At 36.6% G+C, this 11948-nt stretch overlaps 1 non-coding gene across 1 annotated transcript; it reads right to left on the bottom strand.

The window, feature by feature from the left end:
• Positions 1-10065: 10065 nt before the first annotated feature.
• On the bottom strand, positions 10066-10171 carry LOC140854891 (small nucleolar RNA R71). Its single transcript, XR_012137985.1, has one exon. It is a non-coding gene; the product is annotated as a small nucleolar RNA R71 (small nucleolar RNA).
• Between the last annotated feature and the right edge of the window lie 1777 nt (positions 10172-11948).

The raw sequence follows: 11948 nt of genomic DNA, 5'->3' as shown, positions 1-11948 counted from the left end.
AGATATCAATCTTGACTTGTAGGTTTGATCGAATTAAAAAGTTTGAATTGATCATCAATTAGAAAGAGTTCTAATCGCTAAACTTGGGTTTACACTTTTTGGACCTTAATCGATTAAAAAGAATCTAATCAAATTAGATCAACTTGTATCCAGACCTACTGCTGGTTAGATGTGGAACCCAATGGATCACACACATAAAAAAATTGGCAAAGAGCCTTTTTGATAAGGTTGATTGGAGTTTTGGATCCAATCAAGGTCTCCGATAAGCATGCTAGCATGTGTGGAAACGTTAACTCCTAAGAAGATCAATTTAGCCTCAAACTATGCAAATTAGCTAATCCAATTTGGTGTATATTTGGGTTAGATCATGCCACCTGGAGGCAGCCCAAAGAGGGGCACCTAAATGCTTATCCATGCCAACAACTAAGTGAAGGAAATACTGGCAGTGCTATGCATATAATTTTAAAATTTTTATGCAGTGGAACAATAAGATTAAACAATTTAATCTAAATTATATGTATAATATCTAATCTAGACTATCATGCCAAGACTAATAATATGATTTAATATGCATATGAGATTTAAAAATAAAAATTTACATCGATCTAATCGATGCTGCCATGTAGATCTAACCGTTAGGTCTAACAAACATGATCAAGAAAGTTTAGAAACCATTACCAAACTGAAAGTTCTTGATCTCTATCGGTCCAATGCTTGGAAAGGATCTCTTTCAGGTTGTTCATAGCTATACAAAGTCATCTGGCCTCTACAGATTTCCACACGATGACCGATGCAGATTACGCTCCTTGAAAGTGCTAGCTTGTAAGGATCTTGAAGGCTGATTTCTCCCTTCTTCTTCAAAAGCCTTGGATGCTCCAAATGAAGAGAGGATCTGGAGGAGAAAGAGGAGAGGAGAAGGAGCTCTAGAAAATTAAAAAATACTAGCAAGAGGAATAAAGATTGGGGCATCCAAGATTGGTGCCCCCTTTAAATAGACTAGGGACTGGGGTTTAGGTCAAAAGGGAGGGCACCATAATCTTCACACCAAACACAATTTGGGCATCTCAAAATTTCCAAAAAGAGGAGATGGCATGAGGAAGAAATCATGGTCTCACACACCCAATATCTCTTCATAAAAAATTAAGAAATTATCCTTAGGTGCCACCCTTCTTTCTGTATTTGAAAAATCTCTTTCCTTCTTATCACCTTATCTCAAATTTGGATCGCATTTGAATTAGGCAGGAGATAAGATCATGACTCACCATCCTTTACCACCCACCCTTACTGGGCCCGCTCTCTTGATGCCAAGAATCTCAAGCCAAATCTAATTTGGCATTAAGATTAGGGCATGGGTCCTAGGGTGGTGCAAGGATAAAGAGATAGAGTCCCTGTTGGCTTGGACTCTCTATTTCTAAATTAATTCCAAACCAAATCAAATCTGGTTTGAACCCAATGTTAAAAATGAATCTAATCAAATTAGGAGCCCAATTATCTCAATAATTTTCTAATCCAATTAGAAATTAGTTGAGTCTAAGCCCTGATCGAATCAGGATCAAATTTCTCTTACAATCAGACTTGATCATATCAAACCCAATCTAAGTCGAACTGAATCTAATTCAATTAAACTTGATCCAAAGTTCTTTACTCAATTAAATTGAGTCAATTAGTAATCTGATTACAAATTAATTCTTTATTAATAGTAAAGTTTCAGTCCAGTGAGACTCTCCTCTAAGTTCCAGTCCTAATGGGACTTCTCACCAGAGTCATAATCCAATTAGACTCTTCAGTCATTAGATCTATCTGAATCTTCTAATGTGTGTGACTTCATAAGTTCGAACCTAAGTCAATAGCATAGGAATAACTTTCTATACTAATCGATGTAACAATCTAGCAATGGGACTAGACGTTCGGATAGGTCGAAAGATTATAAAGCAACATTCTAGAACTTACTGACGTATGGTTACCATATAATTCATCCCTTTGACCCTAATACTCAAGATGACTTAAGGTTTGATCGTCAACCCTAATATAGTTGACAACATTATATTTTAACCTTTCAAATTCATCACATGGATTATCCTAATCATGGTTTTACTAAATTGAAATACATTAATGCATATCTCCTATTAATTCAAAGGGGTCAATTCCATTTTGACTCACATACCGACTTGATAAGTACTTGACTGCACCCAATATCCTTCTGTTACTAAATTAAAAACTTAGATAGTCTCATACTAAAGTACAGTAAGTTGCTTATAAATCATCATAGTGATCTTAAGTCTGAAAGATATTTATACCCATATCCTTCACGAGCTACACTTGACAGTAGAGTGCTCGACAAATGATCACTTTCGATGTGAATATACTCTTACATTCCATCTGCATGCCATAATAGTATCTCCACACTCTTTGGTTAAGAGGATGACCAACTCATGTGGCACATAATGACCTATACTTGATATTGCTATCATCCTATTAACAGTATATCATTCGATTGTTAACACTTTTAAGAATTAAATGATAAATCCTCCTTTATCGATTAATTATAGTCCTAAAGATTTTATCACAATCACAAGAGTTCAAAATAAGATGGATAAATTATAATAAAAAAGTTAAATAATTTTTATTAATAAAATATATATACAATTATAATTATGAGCACAATCATTAACAGACTGATGATTGACTTTGGAATATATTTTTCAACAATTTCTACTTGGACTAAAGCCAATCGGTACACTATCGAATACCCATCTTCGACTTGTGATCATCAAACTCCTTGATTCTGAGAGCTTTAGTAAAGGGGTCAGCTAGGTTCTCCTTTCCATCGATCTTCTGAAGGTCGATGTCACCTCGATCTATAATCTTTCGGATAAAGTGATAGCGACGCAGAATATGCTTGATGTACTGATGGAACTTTAGCTCCTTAGCTTGAGCAATGGCTTTAGTGCTGTCGCAATATAATAGGATAAGGCCATCGACAGAGAGTGCCACTCCGAGCTCACCGACGAACTTTCACAATCATGAAGCTTCTTTCGTAGCATCAAATGCCGCGATATACTCTGCCTCATAAATAGAGTCGGCCATGATGTATTGCTTGAAACTTTTCAGCAGATTACTCCATCATTCAGGATAAAAATATAATCCGACATGCTCTTGTTATCGTTGTGGTCTTACTGAAAACTGAAGTCGATGAACCCCACTAGTTTCAAGTCAGTTTCACCATATACAAGCCACTAGCCTTTAGTATTTCTTAAATACTTAAGAATGATCTTTACAGCCTTCTAGTGATTTTCTCCTAGATCAGACTGGTATCTACTCACTATCCTAGTGAGTATACCACATCTAATCTTATATATGTCATGACGTACATTATAGAACTCGCTGTCAAAGCATATGGAACTCTACTTGTATGCTTTCTCTCTTGAGAGGTTATCGGATAATTCTTCTTCGAAAGAGAAATTTCATGGCCTATCTGAAGATAACCTTTCTTAAAATTTTTCATGCTGAACCATTTCAGCATAGTATCTATGTACGTAGATTGGGAGAGCCCGAGCAGCCTCTTAGGTCTGCCCTATAGATCTTCATCCCTAGGATGTAGGCTGCTTCTCTCAGATCTTTCATAAAGAATTGTGACGACAGTCACACTTTTATTCCCTATAATGCGAGATATCATTCTCGATTAAGAGAATATCATCCATATACAAAATAAGAAATATAATTATTGAATCATTAGCCCACTTATATATATATAAGGTTTGTCTCCGTTCCTAACGAAGCTATACATTTTAATTACCTTATCAAAATATATGTTTCAACTCCGAGATGCTTGCTTCAATCCATAAATAGATCTCTAAAGCTTGCACACCTTGGACACATCTGTGGATGTGAACCCTTCAGGTTGTATCATATACATCTTTTCGTTCAGCTTTCTATTTAGGAAATCTATCTTCACATCCATTTGCCAGATTTCATAGTACAGGTATGCTGCTATCGCAAGCATGATCCAAATAGACTTAAGCATTGCCACAGGAGAAAACATCTTGTCATAGTCAATATCATACTGCTGATGATATCCTTTTGCAACCAGATGGACTTTATAGGTCTCCACCTTTCTGTTTGTGCCTCTTTTCCTTTTGAAGATCCATTTACACCTTATAGGTTTAACCCTTTCAGGTGGGTCAACTTGTAGGAACCTGATCTAGGATTTCAAGGTTAGATCTTGAAACTTTTTCAAGATCATGCAGTGGAAGACTAAAATAAATCAAAATTTATTTTTTAAAATTAAAAAATCTCTAGATCTAAGATCTTATTACATGATTATTATGTAGAATTAAATCAAAAATTAAAATATATAGAGCATGAACTACATGTTGATCATATCAACATGTTTCTATACTACATCTAATGTATGTATTAAACAATACATCAGATCTATTACCTTGCAAGTTAGATGTTCTAACCTCACTGATCTGGGCTTAAGGATGATGTTGCAAGCCGCACATGCGTTCGGCCTCTAGGAGTCATCCACACGAGCCCACGAATCTCGACCAGAAGTTCTGCTTCAGGAAATCAGCACAGTATGCTAGTACTGCGCTGATCCTTTTTTGATGGTTGATCAGGTACCTCATTCTTCTTGATTTGGGCTCTTCCAAAGATGAGAAGTAGGAGGAGGAGTTTCAGATCTGAGACTCTCTTAAAAAACTCAAGATGGAGGAAGGAAAGAGATGAAAACAAACAACCTTAGAAGAAGACCCTCTTCTTCTTCTCATTTCTCTCTCTAAACACCCTATCTTGTGTCTATTATATCTCCATGACCCAAAGGTTTTTCTCTCTAATTTTTGGATGACCCAAAGGTATCTACTACATCTAATGTATGTATTAAACAATACATCAGATCTATTACCTTGCAAGTTAGATGTTCTAACCTCACTGATCTGGGCTTAAGGATGATGTTGCAAGCCGCACATGCGTTCGGCCTCTAGGAGTCGTCCACACGAGCCCACGAATCTCGACCAGAAGTTCTGCTTCAGGAAATCAGCACAGTATGCTAGTACTGCGCTGATCCTTTTTTGATGGTTGATCAGGTACCTCATTCTTCTTGATTTGGGCTCTTCCAAAGATGAGAAGTAGGAGGAGGAGTTTCAGATCTGAGACTCTCTTAAAAAACTCAAGATGGAGGAAGGAAAGAGATGAAAACAAACAACCTTAGAAGAAGATCCTCTTCTTCTTCTCATTTCTCTCTCTAAACACCCTATCTTGTGTCTATTATATCTCCATGACCCAAAGGTTTTTCTCTCTAATTTTTGGATGACCCAAAGGTATCTCAAATCTCTATTTTTTTCAAAAATTTTATGAAGAAACTTATTTTATAGAGAGAGATATAATAGAGTCCTTGTCTAGGTCAAATACCTAGTCAAGGCTTATCCAAACATGGCAAGATAAGGGGTGCCCAACTCTTGAGCACCTCATCCTTATTTTCATGCATAGACTATCAGAAAAGAGTACACAATGTGTACCCTAAAAGCCATGAAAATTTCAAAAAAAATTTGGATAAATTCGATGCAAAATTGAAAGAGTTTTGGATTTTTAAAACTCTATCTCATAAAATTCGAAATCCAAACTTATTCCTCTTTGATTTGATCCAAACCACCTTCTATGTAAGAAAGAAGAGAGAAAAACTTTTGTGGATGTGGGAGAGACCTGGGAGAGAGCTTTTGTTGCACAAAATAAGAAGGGACAGGCATGGAATAAGAGAGAGGGCGTGGGGGGGCTTATGTGGTGCAAGGTGGAATCCTAGTCTTACTAGGATTCTAACTCATGACTTGTTTTAATTTAGTTTCTCAAACCAAATCAAACCAAAATTAGATCAACCTAATTAAAATAGGTCTTAACTCAATTAAGAACCTGATTTAATCAGATTAAATTAGATTTAAATCTGATTTAATTTTTTAATCAAATTAAAAATTAGGTTGACCCAAGTCCTAATTGAACTAGGACTAGTTTTTCCTTATAATTGGCTTATCCAATAAACCAATTGGACTTGATCCAATCAAGTCCAAACTAAATCTAATTAAATCATATTCAATTAGACTTAATCTCAGCCCATTGACTTAATCAAATTAATTCAATTAGCAATCAAATTGCTAATCGATTCTCCTGCAACACTTGCACTAGGTTAAATGTCAATCGTATTGATCATTTAATGCTAGAACGATTCTTAATCGTTGATCAACCATTTGATCAGATCATGAACTCTAATGTGTATGACCTCATAGGTCTAAACCTAAGTCGATAGTATAAAAATAAATTTTTATACCAATCGAAGTAACTATCTAGCAATGGTACCCGACGATCGGATAGGTCGAATGTGTAGAACAACATCCTTAGAACCCATACGGATATAGTTTCCATATAATTCATCCCCTTGACCAAAATGATCATAGGACATCTCAGAGTTCAACTGTCAACTCTGATCAGGTTGTCCACATTGTATTTCAAAATATCAAATCCATCTGATGGATTACCCTGGCCAAGGTTTTGCTAAATTGAAATACAACGACTCATTCTTCTCCAACTCTTGGAGTGGTCAATCCCATCTCGATCATACTCTAACTTCGCACTGTGCCCAAAAGCCTTCCGTCTCTGAATTAAAAATTCAGTTAGTCCAGTACCAAAGCACAGTGAGTTGCTTGCAAGTCACTGAGGCGATCTCAGGTCTAAGGGACACTTATACCTATATCCCATCAGAGACATTCTCGACAGCAGAATGCTCTGGAGTTGGTCATGTTCAATGATGATGTACCTTTATATCTCATCTGTATGCCATACCAGTGTCTCCACACTCTTTGGTTAAGAGGACAACCAACCTATATGGTCTACAGCTACCTATGCTCGATAGACGCTGTCATCCTTATTAACAGCTTATCATTTGGTCATGAACAGTTTTAAAGACTAATCGATAAATCCTCTCTTTATCGAACTTAAATAATCCTAAGAACTTCATCATAAAACGGAGTTCATTAGAAGATGAAAGCTTATGCTGAAAATGTCAAATATATTTTATTTATTAACAAATCAATTACAATACTTGGTTGCTCAATCGTCAACAGCTTGATAATTGGCTTTTGGGACACATTTTCCAACAACTCCCACTTGTCCTAAAGCCACTCGACACAGTATCTAATACCCATCTTCGACTTGTGATTGTCGAACTCCTTTATCGTCAGGGCTTTAGTGAAGGGGTCGGTCAGGTTCTTGATAAACACTTAATTTAAGTCATTTAAAGCAGAAAATCATATTTAATTTATTTTATTTATTAAAAATTTGATGCTTCTTTTTATATTTTATAGAAAAGATGATCGTCGATACAAAGAGTTTGATTCATAGATCAAAAAGATTCAAGTTTGAAGAAAATTGGACTTAAAACAAAATTAAAATAAAAGAAAGACGCATACGGTATTATAGAAAATGAAGATACTATGCAAGGAATCCAAAAGGATATAGATGTCATTGTGAAGAAACAAAAGTTTTTTTTGGAATATGAAAAATTATTTCACGTTGAATTCTCTCCTGGGCGCGCGAGTGGACATGGCGTGAGCTCGTGGGCGCGCGAATGAGCGCGTGAGCGCGTGGGCGCGCACGTGAACGCGCGGATGCGGGACGGACGTGGACACGGGACGGACACGGGCAAGCACGGATCGCGACAGCAGCATAGGATGCGGAATGCAGACGACATGTAGGCAGGCGCAGACGCGGGTGCGGCATTCGGACGCGTGGTCTTTAGTATTTTTTTTTAGTCCCATATCGAAAAATCATGTAAAACTCCTTCCTCCTAACACCTATAAAAAGGCTCTTGTACTCCTATTTGAAGGGGGGAGCCCAAAAATTCTTTTAGAGCCTTGCATAGAGGAATAGAAAGGGACTACTTCATGAGCAGCTAGGCTAGCAGTCTCGGGAGTGGAGAAGAAATTCTGTAACGACACAGAGATGATTTATTGTTCTAAACTTTCCTGTATTTCTTTATATGCAATAAAGATTATGCTTTTTATTTAAATTGTCATGAGTTTTTTATTTGCTCCCTTTCAGATGCTTTTATTTATGCTTTCTTGTTAGATTAATATTAGGAACAACTTTTACTTTCTGAAGACGCACCGTGATCTACGGATACGGAGCGTGCCGAGGAAAGAAGAGTTGTTTACCTAGTACTTTCTGGGACGCACCATGATCTACGGGTACGGGGCATACCGAGGAAAGACAGATATTTTTTCTAAGATTAATCACATCTATTTAATTAAAAAAAAAGAGATACAACTCTACTAGTACAAAATTAATTCAAAACTTCCGAGCTCTTTATTTTCTAATTACATCAATTTTAAGATAATTTATTTTCTAAATCAAAAATAATATTTCTTTCTTTTATTTTGCAATCTCAACTTAGCCCAAGGTCCCTGAGGATACGATCTCGACTCATCCTACCTACGTAGTGAGTAGAGTTATTTTTGGTGCTATCAACGACTACGCATCAAATTTTGGCACTGTTGCCGGAGATCTTGGCACGGTTGAATTAAAAAAATTAAAAAAAAAAATTAAAAAAAAAATGCTTTTCAGTTTTTATTTCTCGCTTTAATTTTTTTTCAGTGCTTTCTAGCTAGATAATCTTATTTGCATAATTACATAATTACCTTGCATAACTAATTTACTACTTTTTAGTCTTAGAAATTTTTTTGCTTAGAATAATTTGCTACTTTTTATAGCCTAGTGATTTATTACTTTTTAGACTTAATCACTTAAATTTATTTTCTTGAAAAACTAAAAAAAATAAATAAAAAAATATGTATATAAAAAGATAAAACTATAATTTTTTTTTTAAAAAAAAAAGAAGCCACTGACATTTCATAACACTTAACTAAAATAGCGTAACCTCAAATATAAAAATTTCTAACTTGATTGGACACCTTGTTTCTTTGCATTGCATCTCCATAATTAATCTTAAGGGCAATAACCCATTAACCAGATAAGGTGGAGATTTGATCACCCTTCCTTGGCCCACAAATCACTTCCTTGCATTTGCATAACCTAGACCTTAATCTAAAATCAACTAGACGTCAGCCCTAGAAATTTTGAGCTCAATAGGATAAGAAAGCTCTAGAGTTGAACCGAGTGTGGATTGGTTAATTGCTCGGTGTCTAAGGCAAGTGGTTAAAGAAAGTGGTTTTCAATTGGTTCCGTTGACTGACCTGGCCAACGCAGTTGGTGTCTAAGGAAAGCAACGAGCAGGGAACCTCCCACATCTTACGCTTACCTGGCCGAGTCAGTTAGTCAGTCTTGAGCTTGGAGTGCTCAAAGGCGGTCTTGAAATTTAGGATCTGTCTAGATCTAAGTTAACCTTAGGATGGAGAGTCTTTGATTGTTTAAGTTGATTGCAATTAACATCTAAACATTAACTAATTTCTCTCTTTTCATAGATTTAAGATTCTTAGGTTCTTCTCTTTAGATTTTCTTCATTCTTTTCTCACTTTATTATAAAAATATATATTATAAAAAAAAAAAAAATTTTGTGTTTGCTCTACAGTATAATTGTAAGGTGTATGCTTGGCCGTAGATCGTTACGACCAGAAATCCAACCTTTTGATCCAGAAATAGAAAGAACCTTTAGAGCCAACAGACGTAAAAATATGGATCGAAATCAGGAGAATGATCCACCCAAGCAATTGAAGGAGTACTTTACTCCTTCCACATATACCTACTCTCCTTGTATTCAAGTGCCCCCTGTGGAGGCCACTCAATATGAAATTAAGTCCAGTATAATCCAAATGTTACCTTCATTTTATGGACTTAGTAATGAGGACCCTCATAAACATCTTGAAGAATTTCTTGAGATATGCTCAACTGTCAAAATTCACAACTTCTCCGATGATGCTCTTAGGTTAAAATTATTCCCTTTTTCACTTAAGGACAAAGCCAAATACTGGCTACATACTTTGGATTCCATGACTATATCAACCTGGGACCAGCTGCAAGGAGAGTTTCTCAAGAAATATTTTCCCATAGGAAAAACTAATCAAATAAGGAAAGCCATAACTAGTTTTTTCCAATTAGATGAAGAAATATTTCATGAAATATGGGAGAGATTAAAGGACCTTATTAGAAAATATCCCCACCATGCTATACCCAAGTGGCAGTTAATCCAATATTTTTATGATGGGCTATCTGAAAGACATCGACAAATGGTCGATGCATCATGCGGTGGGACATTCATGCTGAAAAGTGAGGATGAGGCATGGCAACTGTTTGAAATTTTAAGTGAAAATTCATTACATCATATGTCTGCCTCTATTAGAGATAAACCCATGTTAAACCCAAAGAAAGGTGGAATATATGAAGTAGGAAATGCCATAGATATCCATCAAAAGGTAGATGAACTGTCCCAAAAATTAGATCATCTTCTAAATACTGGACAATCCCTGATTCCACCTAACCCAATCCAAGAAGTTTGTGCATTGTGTGCAAGTCCAAACCATTTTGTTAGTGAATGCCTAGCCGCACCTCAATTTTTTGAGTTTGTGCACGAGCAGGTTCAGCAAGCTTAAGTCCAACAAGCTCGCAGACTAGAAAATGATCCATATTCGAGCACTTATAACCCCGGCTGGAGAAACCATCCAAATTTTTCTTGGAGACCACAACCAGTGGTTGGTCTTGCCACACCTCGACCTCAATATCAGGACCCAACATATAGGCACGGATCATACCATCAATTTCAAAATGCTCCTCAACCGTCTACTACTGGTTACAGCTCAGCTTTTGAGGAAAAAGTTCTGAAAGCACTAGAACGATTAGAATTCAACACTCAGATCTTTAACTCCCACACACAATCCATTGCTAAGCTAGAGACCCAAATAGGTCAACTAGCGACTGCATTCAGTAGGAGGAAAGGAGGAAAATTACCTAGCCAAACCGAGAGCAACCCAAGAGGGCAATTTGTGATTGAGAGTTATAATACCCCAGAAGCTTTTTCTGAACATGCCAAATCAATCATGACTCTGAGAAGTGGGAAGGTCATTGAACACACTAGTAAAACCAATGAGACTGACCCTAAACCTCTAACCGAAGCCAAATCACCCAAGAACAAGGAGGACCTGAAAATAGAGAAGGAACCAACTGCACCGGAATCATCTTACTTGCCTAAAGCCCCATTTTCGGATACCCTGAAAGCCCCTATTCCTGCAGATAAGAAGGAAGGAAAACTCGATGAGATGTTGGAATTGTTTAAGCAAGTCCAAATTAATCTTCTCCTTCTAGACGCAATCAAACAGGTCCCTGCTTATGCCAAATTTTTGAAGGATTTATGTATCCAAAAATATAAATCTAGATCACAAATCCTAAAGAAAGTATGCCTCACTGAACAGGCTAGTTCTGTCTGTTGGGAAATATGTCCCAAAAGCCAATCGTCAAGCTATTGACGGTTGAGCAACCAAGTATTGTAATTGATTTGTTAATAAATAAAATATATTTGGCATCTTCATCATAAGCTTTCATCTTCTAATGAACTCCGTTGTTATGATGAAGTCCTTAGGACTATTTAAGTTTGATAAAGAAAGGATTTATCGATTAGTCCTTAAAACTGTTCACGACCAAATGATAGGTTGTTAATAAGGACGACAGCTTCTATCGAGCATAGGTCGCTGTAGGCCATATGGATTGGTTGTCCTCTTAACCAAGAAGTGTGGAGACACTGGTATGGTATACAGGTGAGAGGTAAGGGTACATCATCGTTGAACATGACCAACTCCAGAGTATTCTACTATCGAGAATGTCTCTGATGGGATATAGGTATAAGTGTCCCTTAGACTTGAGATCGCCTCAGTGACTTGCAAGCAACTCACTGTGCTTTGGTACTGGACTAACTAAATTTCTAATTCAGGGATGGAAGGCTTTTGGGCATAGTC

Source organism: Elaeis guineensis, chromosome 1, assembly GCF_000442705.2.
Source record: "Elaeis guineensis isolate ETL-2024a chromosome 1, EG11, whole genome shotgun sequence".
Lineage (NCBI taxonomy): Eukaryota > Viridiplantae > Streptophyta > Magnoliopsida > Arecales > Arecaceae > Elaeis > Elaeis guineensis.
The sequence above is the reverse complement of the archived record's forward strand: the minus strand, read 5'-3'. Positions and strand labels throughout refer to the sequence as shown.